Source organism: Chiloscyllium plagiosum, unplaced genomic scaffold, assembly GCF_037043375.1.
Source record: "Chiloscyllium plagiosum isolate Xiang-an unplaced genomic scaffold, Cpla_swu_hap1 HiC_scaffold_6, whole genome shotgun sequence".
NCBI lineage: Eukaryota > Metazoa > Chordata > Chondrichthyes > Orectolobiformes > Hemiscylliidae > Chiloscyllium > Chiloscyllium plagiosum.
In genome coordinates this window covers 107,226,362-107,241,900 of record NW_028270144.1, presented here as the reverse complement: position 1 = coordinate 107,241,900, position 15,539 = coordinate 107,226,362, and the positions used below count along the sequence as shown (strand labels likewise).

Sequence of the window (15,539 nt, the reverse complement as noted above, 5' to 3'; positions counted from 1 at the left end):
GACTGCTGTCAAAATCTATTGAAAATGGCAGGTAGTTATTGTCTGGTTCATATACTCTCTTAGTCATCTCCTTAAAATGTTTTAACAGCATTATCATTACTGAATCCAGCCCCACACTATTGACATCTTGGGGCTTGTTGACCCGCAACAGACCCCAATAGCACAAAGTTAAAAATCTCACAACATCAGGTTATAGTCCAACAGGTTTATTTGGAAGCACTAGCTTTTGGAGCACTGCTCCTTCATCAGGTGGTTGTGGAGCAAGTGAGATACTGGGAATTCTGTAGCAAGTGACGCAACTCCTGACTTCCCCCAGAACGTGTCTGTTATTTACAAAGCACAAATTAGGAGCATGAGTAACTTGGATAGGTGCAACTCTTAAAAACACTTGCTTCTTTGTCATCCTTTCTACCAGCATAAACTTTTAACTCCCTCAATTACTGATCATGTGCACCATTTGCAAGATGCACTGCTGCAACTTGAAAGCATCTTCTGCAATTTCAACTCCTAGCACCAGAGAGCAAGGGCAGTAGCTGTAAGCAATCATTGTTTGCAAATTTCCTTCCAAGTTAGTCTGCTTTCTGTCTTGGAGCTATATTGATTCCTCAGTGTTTCTTGGTCAAGATCATGGAACACTCCCTTCTGAACAGCAATGAGAATATTTAAATCATATTGACCACAGTGGTTCAAGAAGGGATCTTGCCACCAATTCCAGTGGCAATTGGGTGTGGAAAAATAAATGATCTTGTCAGTAGTGCCCATGTCCCATAGAAAATAGTACAGGCCTTTGATGTGCCAACCTTTTTATCCTACTAGAAGATCAAACTATCTAAACACCCTATATGTGCTTCTACAAGAGTTGGTTGATTATCCCTAATGTATCTGACTGTATTGCCGCTGCTGGCAGTGTATTCCACAATCTACCACTCTGTGTAAAGAGCATACCTCTGACATCTCCTCTAAACCTTCCAATAATCACCTTAAAATTATGCCCCCTGTGATAGCCATTTCTGTCCTGGGGAAAATCTCTGACTATCTATGCCTCTCATCATCTTGGGCACCTTTTATCAAGTAACCTCACATTTTTCTTTTCCTTCAGTGAGAACAGCCCTAGCCCTCAACCGTTCTTAAGACATGCCCTCCAGTCCAGGCAGCATCCTGGTAAATCTCCTCAGTGCCCTCTCTAAAGCTTCCACATCCTTCCTATAATGAGGTGACCCGGACTGAACACTATATTCCAAGTGTGCTGTAACCAGGGCTTTATAGAGTTGCAGCATAACCTTGGGGCTCTTAAACTCTCTCCCCCTGCTAATGAAAGTCAACACATCATTCACCTTCTTAACAACCCTATCAACTTAGCTGGCAACTTTGAGGGATCTGTGGATGTGGACCCCTCTCTGTTCCTCCACACTGCCAAGAATTCTGCCTTTAACCCTGTAATCTACATGCAAATTTGACCTTCCAAAATGAATGACTTCGCACATTCCAGGTTGAACTCCATCTGCCACTTCTCAGCCCAGCACCGCATCCCCTCAATGTCCCATGAATATATATTTTTTCAAAATATAGGAAATTCCAGTATTTAATTTTAATAATTTATTTGAGGTAACATATCCTGTAAATATCCAAAACTACTCTGGATTTATGGTCTGGTTTGGAGTCGGATCGAATCTCTGAGCACAAAGCTTGCCATTGCATACCTGGTATATAAGAGTCTTGCTCAGCACTGAATTACTTATGAAGCCCAATCATTTAGGTAAGCAAATGAAGATATTTTTGGTAGTACTGATTGTAGGGTGAATGTCATTTCTGGTGTGTTTCATTGTATAGTGATAGTTGTGTCTGTTTACTCCCCTAATAATACAATTGCTATTGATTTGATGAAATGTTCCAGTGATATTTTTTGACCAGAATCACTTCAAATGATTGTCTGAAAGAGTATTGGAATGTGAACTGGAATAGAAATATTTTGTTTGTATTCTTTGTCTTGCAACTATTTCTGAAGAATTGAGTTTATTTAAGATTAGGAATAATGCAGTTTAGCCCCTAGATCTCTGGAAATGTCACTTGTGATTTGTGTTTTTTGTGATCAAGGAGAGATTTAACATTTCTTACAAAGAATTTGAAATATCTTTGGTCTTTTCAATTTTAGGAGCTCTGGAGAGATTTGGGTATTTCTGTTTTCACAGTGCAAAGCGTTTCTGCCAAAAATTGCTTGTTCTGTAGAATCACCAAATCAATTTAAAAATTATATGGAACTTATTATTATTTAAACTTTCTAGAATGTTGATCAGAATGCGGTCAAGCTTACTGACCTAAATGTACTAATTCGAAATGTTGAAAATTTGCAGTTGTACTTTAGCATTAACATTTTGAGATGGCCTAGTGCAAGAAGTTAATTTGTGTCCTGAGGCTCCTATAAAATTACAGTATAATGGCTTAGACTGCACAAGGTAGTAAAGTCCCATTGAACTCTGGTAATGTTTAGCTTACTTGATCATGTTTAATGCAGATGTAATGTGGTCCCACTACTCTTTGGGGCAAAAGGAGATGTCAGCTGAAACCATTTCCTGCAACATTAAGCAAATGCTTTTTTTAAAAAAAGATTGTAAGCAGCAAGTCTTAATACCTTTTCTCCGTCCTCCCCAGCCTTTAACGTAGAAGGAAGTGTAACTCCCTGCTGTCTTTTGGACAAAGACGTTTGGAGTTTGGCGACTGCTGTGTAACGGCAGCTATTGCATGTCTTTGACATCCTTTAAAGCAGCAATGAATCTGCAGTTAATTAATATTTCATGGTGGAGGGAATAGAGTTCACCAGAGTACTGAGAGAGTGCCACAGTTTTTTTTTCCTGAACAGTGTTGAAGAGCATTTTAATGTCCACTGGAGCAAGCACGTGAGAATTTCATTTGATGTCATCTCAAAGGAGCTGCTTCTGGCATATAATTCCACTCTCTTGTTTTGCAGGTTAAAAATTTTTAAAGTCAGACAATTTTATTTCCAACTCAGCTGGAATAATTGTGAATACAGACTGATAATTATCCTTGCACTTTTTGTGGTAGTTAAATATTAATATGTATACTTGAGTCCAAACGAGAAGGCCTAAATAGGTGTAAGGAGTGGATTAATTGCACAAACATGATTATTATTTGCATATAAATTGGCATTTTACATGGAATTGTTTAAGACTGCTTGGTGAGTTGGCTGTAACAGTTCTTCAGTGGTTTGCTAACTTTTCATATTTGTAGTTCAGGCTGAGCTTCCCTTCTGAGCAACCACACTGAAAATGATACCAAATACCATTTTGGCACAAATTAAATGTAAATTTAGTTTTGAGTACTTTATTCCAGGAATAGTTCTGATGCTTCAATGACGTTGATAAACTATTTTGATTCTGTGGCATCATCTTAAAAGTTCAGTAGAGATTTATTTTGTAATTCATTCCTTTGCTGAGTACCCAACATCTGCAAGTGCTTTTACCGTCTCTCATTTCCCTCCAATCACACTGGGAGCCATGGCATATGAAGAGAGACTTAAGTTTGCTACTGGGAATTCATGAGGAATGACTTTCTAATTGTGCTTACATGGTGAAATTTTCAACGTGTTATAAGTAAGAGGCTGTGTAATGAAAGACCTGCATATATATTGTGCATTTCAGGACTTCTGGAAACCCCCAAGTGCTTCACGATTAGTCAAGCACGTGGGAACCTCCACTATCTGGCATTCAATTATCTGAATATTGGATCATCCAGCAAGATCACTAAGATCTTGATGCTTGGCTAAACTATGTTGTCCAGCATTCGATTTATCTGGAATTCGATTAACCGAACAAAATAGTTCTTGCCTGTATCCTTCGGATAATCGAGGTTCCTTTGTATAATTCAAATGAACTCTGCAATCTGGCATGCTTTTTTTTTTGTTTCAAATTATGTGGGATTTTTTTTCAATGATTTGTTCCAAGTAAAATTTGGAGACTGGCATATTTTGTTTCAAGTCCATGTACGGTTTTTAAAGTATAAGTTAACCTAAATATTAGTCTTGCAATATGGTCATGAACTATCTCATCTTGGTTAATGGTAATGATGAAGTAGGCTTTTAATTGGGTGCAACTAATGTGGTTTTTATTGAAATATGGTGTCCTGATGCTGTTCTTAGCCCTCCCCCTCTCTCTATTGCCATCTCTCCATCTATCACACCATGGAACGGAACTTGCATGCTTAAAGAAGCTTTACTTTTTAAAATTTATAAAGATTGTTTCACTGTTTAAATTTTCAAGTAGGTCTTTGCACAAATTTGTGTGTCTTCAGATAAGAAGGATAAGAAACTCAAAATGGTGCAGTCAGCATATTATTTTATTAATATTAAACATTACTTGTCTTGTAGCCTCTTGTGATATTTTATCATAGACCCCCATGCTCTTGCAGGTTATTTAAAGTATTGGAATGAGTGTGTGCTTAAGTGAAAAATGAATTATTTAAGTTGTCACTTTGTCTTAAATCTCTTCTCTCAAATCCATTGGGTGTAGACTGAGCTAGAGATTGAGGTGCTTAGTAGTCTCAGTGCTTCCTAGAATGTTTCCCACTATGACCCTGTTCTGTGCTTTGAAGGTTGTCACAATCCTTCATTGAGACCTGACAGATCAGGGTAGATATTGGGAAAACACCTGTGAAAGTGGATGGCTGTTGGAGCAAGAGCACAGTTCTAGTAACACTGTCAAAGGTTCACAGTGGCCATTGTTGCCATGGACATCATTTGGGAAGCCCTGATCAAAATCAATCATCAAAGTCAGTCGTGATGAATGGTTCTGATCTGAAACATCAACTACCCTCCTCTGATGCTGCTTGACCTGCTAGGCGTTTTCCAGCTCCACTCTTTATCTATTCTGATCTCTAGCACCTGCAGTTCTCGCTATCTCCAAAATCATTCACTTACCAAATATGGCATGCACATTTCAAAATATCTGTACATCTAACAAAACTGTTTATGTTTGTAAATAAACCTAGAGGGAATTGATAACTGCATGCTTTTTTTTAATGCTCCCACTTATTATGAGGGGTAGGAAAGGAAGTTTGATAACAAGTACCTTGGAAATTTCTCAGTGTCCAAGATAGTTTTCATTATAGAATTTTTAGCCTAGTTGGTAAGGAAAAGACAATACAGCAGTTGAAAGAGCTGAAGAAACACTAAGTGCTGAAAATAGCCAATCTGGGTAGTTGTCTGTACTGACTGTTTCAGTATTGTCTCTAAATTTATGCTAATAGAGGTTTCTATGCATCAACTTGATTTGCATTTTTCAATGCACAGTTAAATGTAGAGTTAAAAGATGCATTTATACAGCATCTTCTACAGCCCAATATGCTTTGTATCCAATTAATCCTTTTTGAAATATATTTGTGGCTGCACGAAATGTAGCTGCCAATTTAACTCCAATGTGGTCACATAAACAAGAATGAAAAATGACCGGGTCACTTTTATTTTGAATGAAATGTTAGGATACTGGAAAATCTTTCCTGTTTTTCAAAAAACTTTTGTGGGTGCTGCCATTAAGCCAATAATAACTGACTGAGGACTAAATTTAGATGACATCCCTGTTTCATAAATGGGGTTAAACGCTGTATGCTGTTGGCCATTCAGTTGTCTTTCAAAGATAGTGTTGTTCTGGACTGTCAATTTATTTCTGTTTCAAGAATAATAAAGCTTTGTGTATGAGATGTGAAAGAACCTAATTTTACACAAAATCTTTGCAGGATATTGTATGTTATATCACCTTTTGTAAGATAATTCTGTATATCTGGAGGGGGGGGGATCTTGTTGAGGATTGCTATACCTATCACAGAATCTAAGTTGTTGACACACTGGAAATTGTATGAAAATTAATCTGAGCCACTGTAACATTCGTGCTGCTTGCCAAGACTGAACAGGTTATAAATATATTCCTTCCTCATCTGCATGCTGTTCCAATTTACAGTTAGCAATTTATTTGACAGTTGCAAAACCTTTTATGTCTCTGCCTCATTTTGAAAGGAAGTGAATTGGGAATCCAGTGCACATTTGAAATATTTTTATGAAGGTGCTCAAACTTGCAGGTGTCTTAGTACATGGTTCACCCAACAAAAGTGCGTATATTTTTAAAGAACTGGCAAATCCTGAAATTGTAAAATTTCTGACTTAAAAGCAATGAAATAGTCTGGATGTGTTGGAAAGATGAAGTAACTTACCATCAAATTTCTGATTTCTTTGGAAACATTAGATGAAATAGCAACTATTGAGTTTAATCAGATGACCTCTGTGATATTCATTTTTACTTTGTTATATGTACCAAACCAGTGTCCTCATTTACTGTCACGAAGCCTAGACAGTGTGCAGGAGCAGGTGAAAAGGCTGAATAATTTTTCACTTCAGCTGTCTCAAATTTATTTTTGACATTTCTTTGCAGGGTGAGGTCACCAACTGAGTTCCTAGAGCATGCTTCTGTCATGTACATTTGTTACAAAGCTAATGACACTTGTAATTTCCAGAAATTGCAGAATTTTGCTTTTAGATAGATGTGGAGAGGATACTTCCTCTTGTAGGAGAATTTAAAACTTGAAGTCATTATTCAAAAATATCGAACCATCCATTTAAGACAGATGAGAAATTTTACCCTGTGGAGTATAGTCTTTGGGACACATTTCCTGACAAGATGATGGAAGCAGAGTGCTTGAATTTTCTTCAGGTAATGGTAGATTCTTGTGAGGGAGTGAAATGTTATTGGGGTAGGTGGAAATATGGATCTTGGTTTGTAATCAGAGCAGCCACGATCTCCTAGAATAGTGTAGCAGGCTCCAGGGGCTGAATGACCTCTTGCTTCCTTTTTCATATGTTCAGTTGAGGCTTTCAAAAGGGAGTTAGACTGTTATTGGAAAGATGACCTTTCAAGGTTATGGGGAGAAAATGGGAAAAGTGCAGATGAGTTGTTTATTTGATCCTGCATACATGATGGTTCAAATGACCTGTACCATATAAGTTCTGTAACTTTGTTACGTACCAAACTAGTGTCCTCTTCTATTGTCATGAGGCCTGGACATGTGCAGGAGCAGGTGAAAGGCTTGAACAGTCCTTAACCTCAGAGGTCACATTATATTCTCTGCATTCCTTTTAGGGCAAGGTCACCAAACCAGAGGCATGTTACAGCTGTTGGCGTATGCTTATTACTAAACTAATGTGTGTTTGGCTCAACTACCGTCATTGGATGGATGATGACCATATTGCCAAAGGTCTCTTGCATGGTGAACTGGCCACTGGGTCATGCATTGCTGGATATCAATGCCTCTGCTACAAGAATAGACATAATCCCAGAATGTGGATGATACTGGCTAAGCCAGCATTTGTTGACCATCTCTAATTGCCATTGAGAAAGTGCTGGTGAACTGTCATCTCCAATTGCTGAAATCCAAGTGCTGTAAAGGAGGGAGTTCCAAGATTTTGACTTGGTGCTCGCAGTGGTGATGTAGTTCTGAGTCCGGGTGGTGTGTGACTTGTAGGGGAGGTTGCATGTAGTGTTTGCATGCATCTACTGCTCTTGTCTTTGGTAGAAGGATTTGTAGACTTGGAAGGTGTTGTTGAAGGAGATGTAAGCTGCAGTGCATCTTGTAGATGTTATATACAGCTACTGTGATGGCAATGGAGGGAAAGAATTCTTAAGGAGGTGGATGAATGTCAATCAAGTAGTAAAATAAAATGAAAGGCAGTAGATGTTGGAAATAAGAAAAATAGATTGCTTGAACAACTCAGCAGGTCTGGTAGCATCTGTGGCAAAAAAGTAGTATTCACATTTCAAGCCCAGAGGGCCCCTCCTTCAGAACACATTTTGGATATGTTCTGAAGAAGGATCACTGGACTTGAAATGTTAAGTCGCTTTCTCTCCATAGGTGCTGCCAAACCTGCTGAGTTTCTTCAGAAATTTCTATCAAGTGAGTGGGCTGCTTTATCTCTGATTATGTTGGAGCTACTATTATCCAGTTAAATGGGGTGTCTTCATCACATCTCTGATATGTTCCCAGTAGGTGGCGGGATAGGCTTTGGGTAGTTGCAAGGTGATTTACTCATCAGTGTTCTGAGCTTCTGACTTGCATTTGCAGCCACAACCTTTTGTGTGCTGGTCTGAAGTAGTTTGGTCAATATTATAAACCCCAGGAGGAGGACGGTGGCGAAATCCAGTGATGACAATACCACTGAATACCAAGTGTAAAATGTTACACTTTGGTGGCATGCATATTGTTAGAATCCTCATTGATTTATCATTATTTTTTATGCTTTTATCAATTTGGATTTAGAGCTGTGAACTGGGAATTGAGTTGAAGACATTTGGATTTTGTGAAACAGCTTGTGGTAAAAGGAAAATAACAGACCAAACAAAGCTTTTGTTTTTGGGGGCAAGATTGGAGATTAATTGCAGGCTGATCCTTGATTACAAGGGTTCCTATAGATATTCCAATTCCAAGTATATCTATAGGAACAGCCAACTCCTGCTATCTGTCTGATGAGGCTTTTACTTAGTCATAGAGTCATAGAGATGTACAGCATGGAACAGACCCTTCGGTCCAACCTGTCCATGCCGACCAGATATCCCAACCCGATCTAGTCCCACCTGCCAGCACCCGGTCCATATCCCTCCAAACCCTTCCTATTCATATACCCATCCAAATGCCTCTTAAATGTTGCAATTGTACCAGCCTCCACCACATCCTCTGGCAGCTCATTCCATACCTGTACCACTCTGTGTGAAAATGTTGCCCCTTAGGTCTCTTTTATACCTTTCCCCTCTCACCCTCAACCTATGCCCTCTAGTTCTGGACTCCCCGACCCTAGGGAAAAGACTTTGCCTATTTATCCGATCCATGCCCCTCATAATTTTGTTAACCTCTAAAAGGTCACCCTTCAGCCTCCGATGCTCCAGGGAAAACAGCCTCTTCCTATAGCTCAAATCCTCCAACCCTGGCAACATCCTTGTAAATCTTTTCTGAACCCTTTCAAGTTTCACAACATCTTTCCGATAGGAAGGAGACCAGAATTGCACGCAGTATTCCAACAGTGGCCTAATCAATGTCCTGTACAGCCGCAACATGACCTCCCAACTCTTGTACTCAATACTCTGACCAATAAGGGATTCCTGAAGAAGTGCTTATGCCCGAAACGTCGATTCTCCTACTCCTTGGATGCTGCATGACCTGCTGCGCTTTTCCAGCAACACATTTTTCAGCTCTGATCTCCAGCATCTGCAGTCCTCACGTTCTCCCAATAAGGGAAAGCATACCAAATGCTGCCTTCACTATCCTAACTCTACCTGTGACTCCACTTTCAAGAAGCTATGAACCTGCACTCCAAGGTCTCTTTGTTCAGCAACACTCCCTAGGACCTTACCATTAAGGGTATAAGTGAGATTTGGTTCCAGCAAGTCTGGAAGATATTCAGACAGATGGCAGAAGTTCAGTGGTAATTGAGGCCTTGGGAAAAGACAGTCCATCAAGGCAGGAATAGAGTTGAAGATGATTTTGATCTGCTTTCTCGAGTAGTAGTGTTTGGCTGCTGATGACACATCATGAAGATTTGGCAACACCCCGTCCACTATCCCTCACTAGCTTTTGAAAGCCCAGAATGGAAACCTAAGTTCTGAGTATTACTACCTATTGTCATCCTGTTCCCGCCTCAGTCAAAGCAAAATGCTCAGGCAGTAGTTGTACCTCCATCATTATTCCAGGTCCTGGAGGGGGAGAGAACGATTGCCCATGTGCACAGAGACATGAGTTCTCAGTCTTTTCTGAAACGGCAGATTCTTAATGAATTATATAGTCATTTACAGGGAGGAGTCTCCAGATAAAGCAACATGCATTTTAATTGGGTGACCATTACAATCAGCAAGTGTCAAGAGCAAAGATTAAGCCATCTGGTGTTATATAATGAGTAACTGGCTTCACATAATGAAGGCTTTTTACCTTGTTAACAGACTTTATACACTGCATCTTGTTAAGCGGTTTTACATAATGAATGCTTTTTCACCTTGTTAAACCACTACCCTTGCCTCCAGTACCGCATTGTTTACTGCAAGTTCTTATCTGATCTGCGTCATGCTTAGCTGAACCTCTGTTTCTCAAAACTTAACTCTTTCCCTACCTGCTTGTACCTTCTACACTTTCTCAATGTGAAATGAAAAGATGACCCTGATCTTCATTTCCAGAAAGGCAACCAAGAAATCTCCACTCTGCCTGTGAAATAACACATCATGAAAACCATTTAAGTAGTCTGGCCAGTTTTGTTGTTTTCTTTTAGTTATTCTTTGGCTGTTTGTTTGCCTTGTGAAGATTGGGGCAAAAAACAAATGTTTCCAGTTTGAAGCATAGACATTAATAAAACTTTGTTTTATTCTCTGAAGATACTGTATATTTAATGAGTTAAATATTTTGTTTAAGATGCAAAACTGATGTCTGGAATTAATTATCTGCAAAGTCTGGGATTGGTTATTTAGTCAGTTAAGAACCATTGGAGTAACTATTGAGCATCTTAAGAGGTTTAGTTTTGTGTTATGGATACAGAGGTAGAAAGGCTGGGAGAAGTATGCGTACCCTCACGAGCAACATTATATCAGTGGTTCATCGTGTGGGATGAGCTTGATTCCAATATTGTCAATGCAGGGGTGGGGTTGAGAGAGGAGTCATTGCAGTTGGGTCGGTTTAGTGATTACTCAGAAATTATCTTCGATATTTAATTGTCTTGATTTTTCCTGAGTAACAACCTAGTTGCCTCCTGTAGAATTCTCAAATTTTCCAATTTAAATGGATACTTGCAGAGGTTTCCAGGCATTGGGAAATTGCTTAACTGAATCTTCAGTTTCACAGGCAATTCCTTTTGGTGTGTCACAATGGGGGGATTCTGCAAAGTTCCCATGTGTATCTCCCAGCATCCGAGGAGCTTCAGCAAAATCGACGTTTTGGGCAAAAGCCCTAACATCTTCATTGAGCCTCGGATGAAGCACTGATAATGATTCCTGCTTTCTATTTATATGTTTGGGTTTCATTGTGTTGGTGGTGTCATTTCCTGTGATGATGCCATTTCCTGTTCCTTTTCTCAGGGGGTGGTAAATGGGGTCCAAGTCAATGTGTTTGTTGATAGAGTTCTGGTTGGAATGCCATGTTTCTAGGAATTCTCGTGCGTGTCTCTGTTTTACTTGTCCTAGGATGGATGTGTTGTCCCAGTCAAAGTGGTGTCCTTCCTTATCTGTATGTCAGGATACCAGTGAGAGAGAGTCATGTTGTTTTGTGGCTAGTTGATGTTCATGTATCCCGGTGGTTAGTTTTCTGCCTGTTTGTCCAATGTAGTTTGTGTTATAGTCCTTGCATGGTATTTTGTAAATGACATTAGCTTTGCTTCTTGTCTGTACAGGGTAATTCAAGTTCATTAACTACTGTTTTAGTGTGTTGTGGGTTACCATGATGCCAAAAGGTATGAGTAGTCTAGCAGTCATTTCTGAGATGTCTTCGATATGGGGGAGAGTGGCTAGGGTTTCTGGACGTGTTTTTTCTCCTTGTTTGGGTTTGTTGCTGAGAAATTGATGGACTGTGTTCATTGGGTACCCATTCTTTTTTAATACACTGTATCGGTGATTTTCCTATGCTCTGCATAGTTGCTCTGTGCTGCCTGACCTATACTTTTCCAGCACCACACTCTCGACGTATATACATGGTGAACAATTTGCAGATTACATTTGAAATGCTTGTGCATTGTTCATAAAAGCCATTCAGAATTGCAGTTGCAGAATTGTTGCAATGCAGATGGAGGCTGTTGTGTAGTTGCGGGTGCTGCCCCTTTCAGAGAGCTAATCAGGTGATCCGGATGGGCAGAGTGAGTCCAGTGGAGAACTGGCTGTGGAGGCATGAGCTTTGTCAATTAAGTTTTTTTTTATCTGGTATATAATTCCTGGTTCCAAAGGAAATATCGGCATAACTGGTGACAGTGATAGGATCCAGTCCGTGAACTGCATGCAAACAGTTCTCTGGAGATGTTGCCTGGACTTCAGAAACCATGCAGGATTATGGAAATGTCAAGAGAAGTGGTTGCAAGGGGACTCCAGCCACAATCAACAGCAGGAAAGAAGGCACTCACTGGGGAGCGGCAGTCATGAGGGGACTCGAGCTGATGGCTGAAGAAGAATACGCATCTGGAAGCTACTGAAGTTGTTGCAAAGAATGGTCATGAGGGGGACTGTGGGTGCAGGGAGGAACGTTATGCTGGTGAGGTTGTGGCTAATGCGTTCACCAAGCATCTTCTGTCTGCAAACGGTTACTAGACTCTAGTGGCACGGAGTGAATGGCAGAACGTTTGGGGTGGTGGGACTGTTTGAAGAGTCAGAAACGAAAGCTTTAATTTGTTGAAGGCAAACAAAATGGTTGAGGATATCATAGTACCTTTTTTAGGTAGTATTGGGAACAAGACCTTCAGGATTGTGATGAACCTGTTCCTTTGACAAGGTTGGATTATTTTTTTCAGAGAGGTTCTAAACTGCCCAAGGTTCCATAATGTCTGAAATTTGAATGGTTCATTGGACTATTTTTTTTGTTTACCCCTAACAGAATGCCTCCGGCCTAAGCCTTTCACGTCTTAAAAATGTATAAACGAAGGGAAGTGGCCAGCTAGTTGATTAGAGCTTTTGACTCAATTGCAGCAGAGGATGTGTGGAAAAGGCTGCTGAGCTCTCTTCTCTGACTTGAAACCTGTAAGCTTTTTTTGTGTCAGTTTTAATCTTTGTGTAAGGGGTCTGTTTATGGAGATTGTTGCAAGTATCTTTGGACGAGCATCATTAAGTTGAGATAAGTCTGTCAGGTTTGGATAGGATAAGTTATCCGGTACTCTATATTCTGTTCTTTGCATTTTATCCTGTGTAAATAAATTCTGCTTGTTTAAAACTTGGCAGTCGGAGCAGCTGACTCACTCCTGGAATATCAAAGTTAACAAATAACGAAGTTATGGTCTGGGCTTCCTGCTTAATGTTTTGAGGAGTTGGGCCTGGTCCATAACAGATGTGGGGGGCTCATTGCGGGATTTAAACAGGGAGTGGTAAGTGTTAGTGTCTTTTATTTTGGGTGCTGATTTGGTTCGTTTAAACAGTGTTTGGATAGCAATGGCTCTTTCAGTCACTAAGGAGGTTCTGGAGGTGGAAGAAGTGACCTTCGGGGTTTTACAAAAGGCAGATAAAATCAACGTGTGGAAATTAGTAGACCAGCTGGAGTTGAGGTTACCTCCTAACATGTAGAAAGATGAGATGATTGCAGCAGTAGTTCAGCATTTAAATTTGTTGGAAACGCTATCAGGATCTGTAAACATGGCAAAAATTCAATTGCAGATGAGTTAGAGGTGAGAGATAAGGAAAGGCCAGCAGAAATGAAACAGTTTGAGTTAAGATTAAAATCAAAGGTGAAAGAAAGAATTAAGGGCTTTAGCAGAAAAACAAGAAAGAGTTTTAACTTCAGAAAAGTACACTTAGGAAAGTCTGTTTAAAAGGATGGAGATGACGGCTAAACATAGACTTAGTGAGGATGAGCAAGCCCCTGGTAGTCAAAAACCTTGTAAGAAACTGTTTAAGTATGTTCAAACTTTGCTTAGATTTGATGAGAAGGATGTGGAAGCCTTTTTAATCTCATTTGAAAAAGTGCCCATGTGGGTTTTTTTTTATACAAACCAAATTTATGGGTAGAGCTAGTGAGGTATTTGCATCACGAATGGAGGTGGTATCTGGGTGTTAAGTTCTTCTTTTTTTTTCCTGAGATTCTTGCACTCTTGATGCAACTGCAACACACCAACTTCTGTGAACAACAACCAAACCTTAAGCAGAGAACAGTATAATACAAGCTTTGGAGAAATCCTGAACATTCTTCGCCAGGGTTGTGAAGCATGTCCAGGGAACCTCCCTGAACAAAGGAAACAATCCTTCCTTGATACAAAATCTTTACGTCACAGCCAGTAATGCTCACAAGATAACCCCCAATCACTCCCTCGCAGTCACACGCCAGTCAAGACACAATGCAACCACATGACCCCCAGAAACACAGTAGTGCAAATCATCCATTACTGGCCAGATTTGGTGAGTTGTATGTTTTTTAACTATAGGGTAGTCAAAGTCCAACTGTAATGTTCTTATTGATTTCTGAATAGGAGATGAAAATGTAAATAGGCTTTTGAATGGCAAGGGAATGGCCATGTATTAATAGGAGATGATGATGTAATTTTCTTAAAATCTACTGGTAAGTCAGAGGCATCCCACCCTAGCCTCGCGACATGCAATTTCCTGTCAGTCAGCAGGGCAAGTTAACTCTTTAATATCACATGGGGAGTATGATGAGATGAAAAAAAAGTTATCTTAATTGCATATGAGCTTGTACCAGAAGCCTGTATACAATATTTCAATAATCTCAGGAGGAGCCTTGGTGGTTTATTTTTTTGAGGCTCTAAACAAACCAACGAGAATCTAACCTTGTCAAAGGAACAGGTTTGTCACTGGATTTAAGAGTTTGGTGCAACCAGAGAAACCCATGTAGAAGACATTCCAAGAACTATACCAAGTGGTAGGAAATGATTTCATACCCAAGCTGCTGATAATGTAGAATGTTTCCATTTTTACAAATGGGTACAGCATGGAGAAGAGTCTACCTGATTTGTGGCCATCTTCAAAGACGTCACACACACTCTCTCTCTCACACACTCTCTCTCTCACACACTCTCTCTCTCTCACACACTCTCTCTCTCACACACTCTCTCTCTCACACACTCTCTCTCTCTCACACACACTCTCTCTCTCTCACACTCTCTCTCTCACACTCTCTCTCTCTCTCTCTCACCCACACTCTCTCTCTCTCTCTCACACACTCTCTCTCTCACAACACACTCTCTCTCTCTCACACACTCTCTCTCTCTCACACTCTCTCTCTCTCTCTCCACCTTCTCTCTCTCACACACACTCTCTCTCTCACACACACGCTCTCTCTCTCTCACACACACACTCTCTCTCTCTCTCACACACACTCTCTCTCTCACACACACTCTCTCTCTCTCACACACACTCTCTCTCTCTCACACACACTCTCTCTCTCTCACACACACTCTCTCTCTCTCACACACACTCTCTCTCTCACACACTCTCTCTCTCTCTCTCACACACTCTCTCTCACACACACTCTCTCTCTCACACACACACGCTCTCTCTCTCTCTCACACACACTCTCTCTCTCTCACACACACACTCTCTCTCACACACACACTCTCTCTCTCACACACACACTCTCTCTCTCACACACACACCTTCTCTCTCTCTACACACCACTCTCTCTCTCACACACTCTCTCTCTCTCTCTCACACACCACACACTCTCTCTCTCACACACACTCTCTCTCTCACACACACCTCTCTCCTCACACACACTCTCTCTCTCTCACACACACTCTCTCTCTCTCACACACACTCTCTCTCTCTCACACACACTCTCTCTCTCTCACAAACACTCTCTCTCTCTCA

The 15,539-nt window shown here is 40.4% G+C and overlaps 1 protein-coding gene across 2 annotated transcripts in view; it reads left to right on the top strand.

Annotated features, from left to right (window-relative positions):
- Window positions 1-15,539, top strand: part of rab6a (RAB6A, member RAS oncogene family) — an 81,534-nt gene that overhangs the window by 12,708 nt on the left and 53,287 nt on the right. The window lies entirely within an intron of this gene.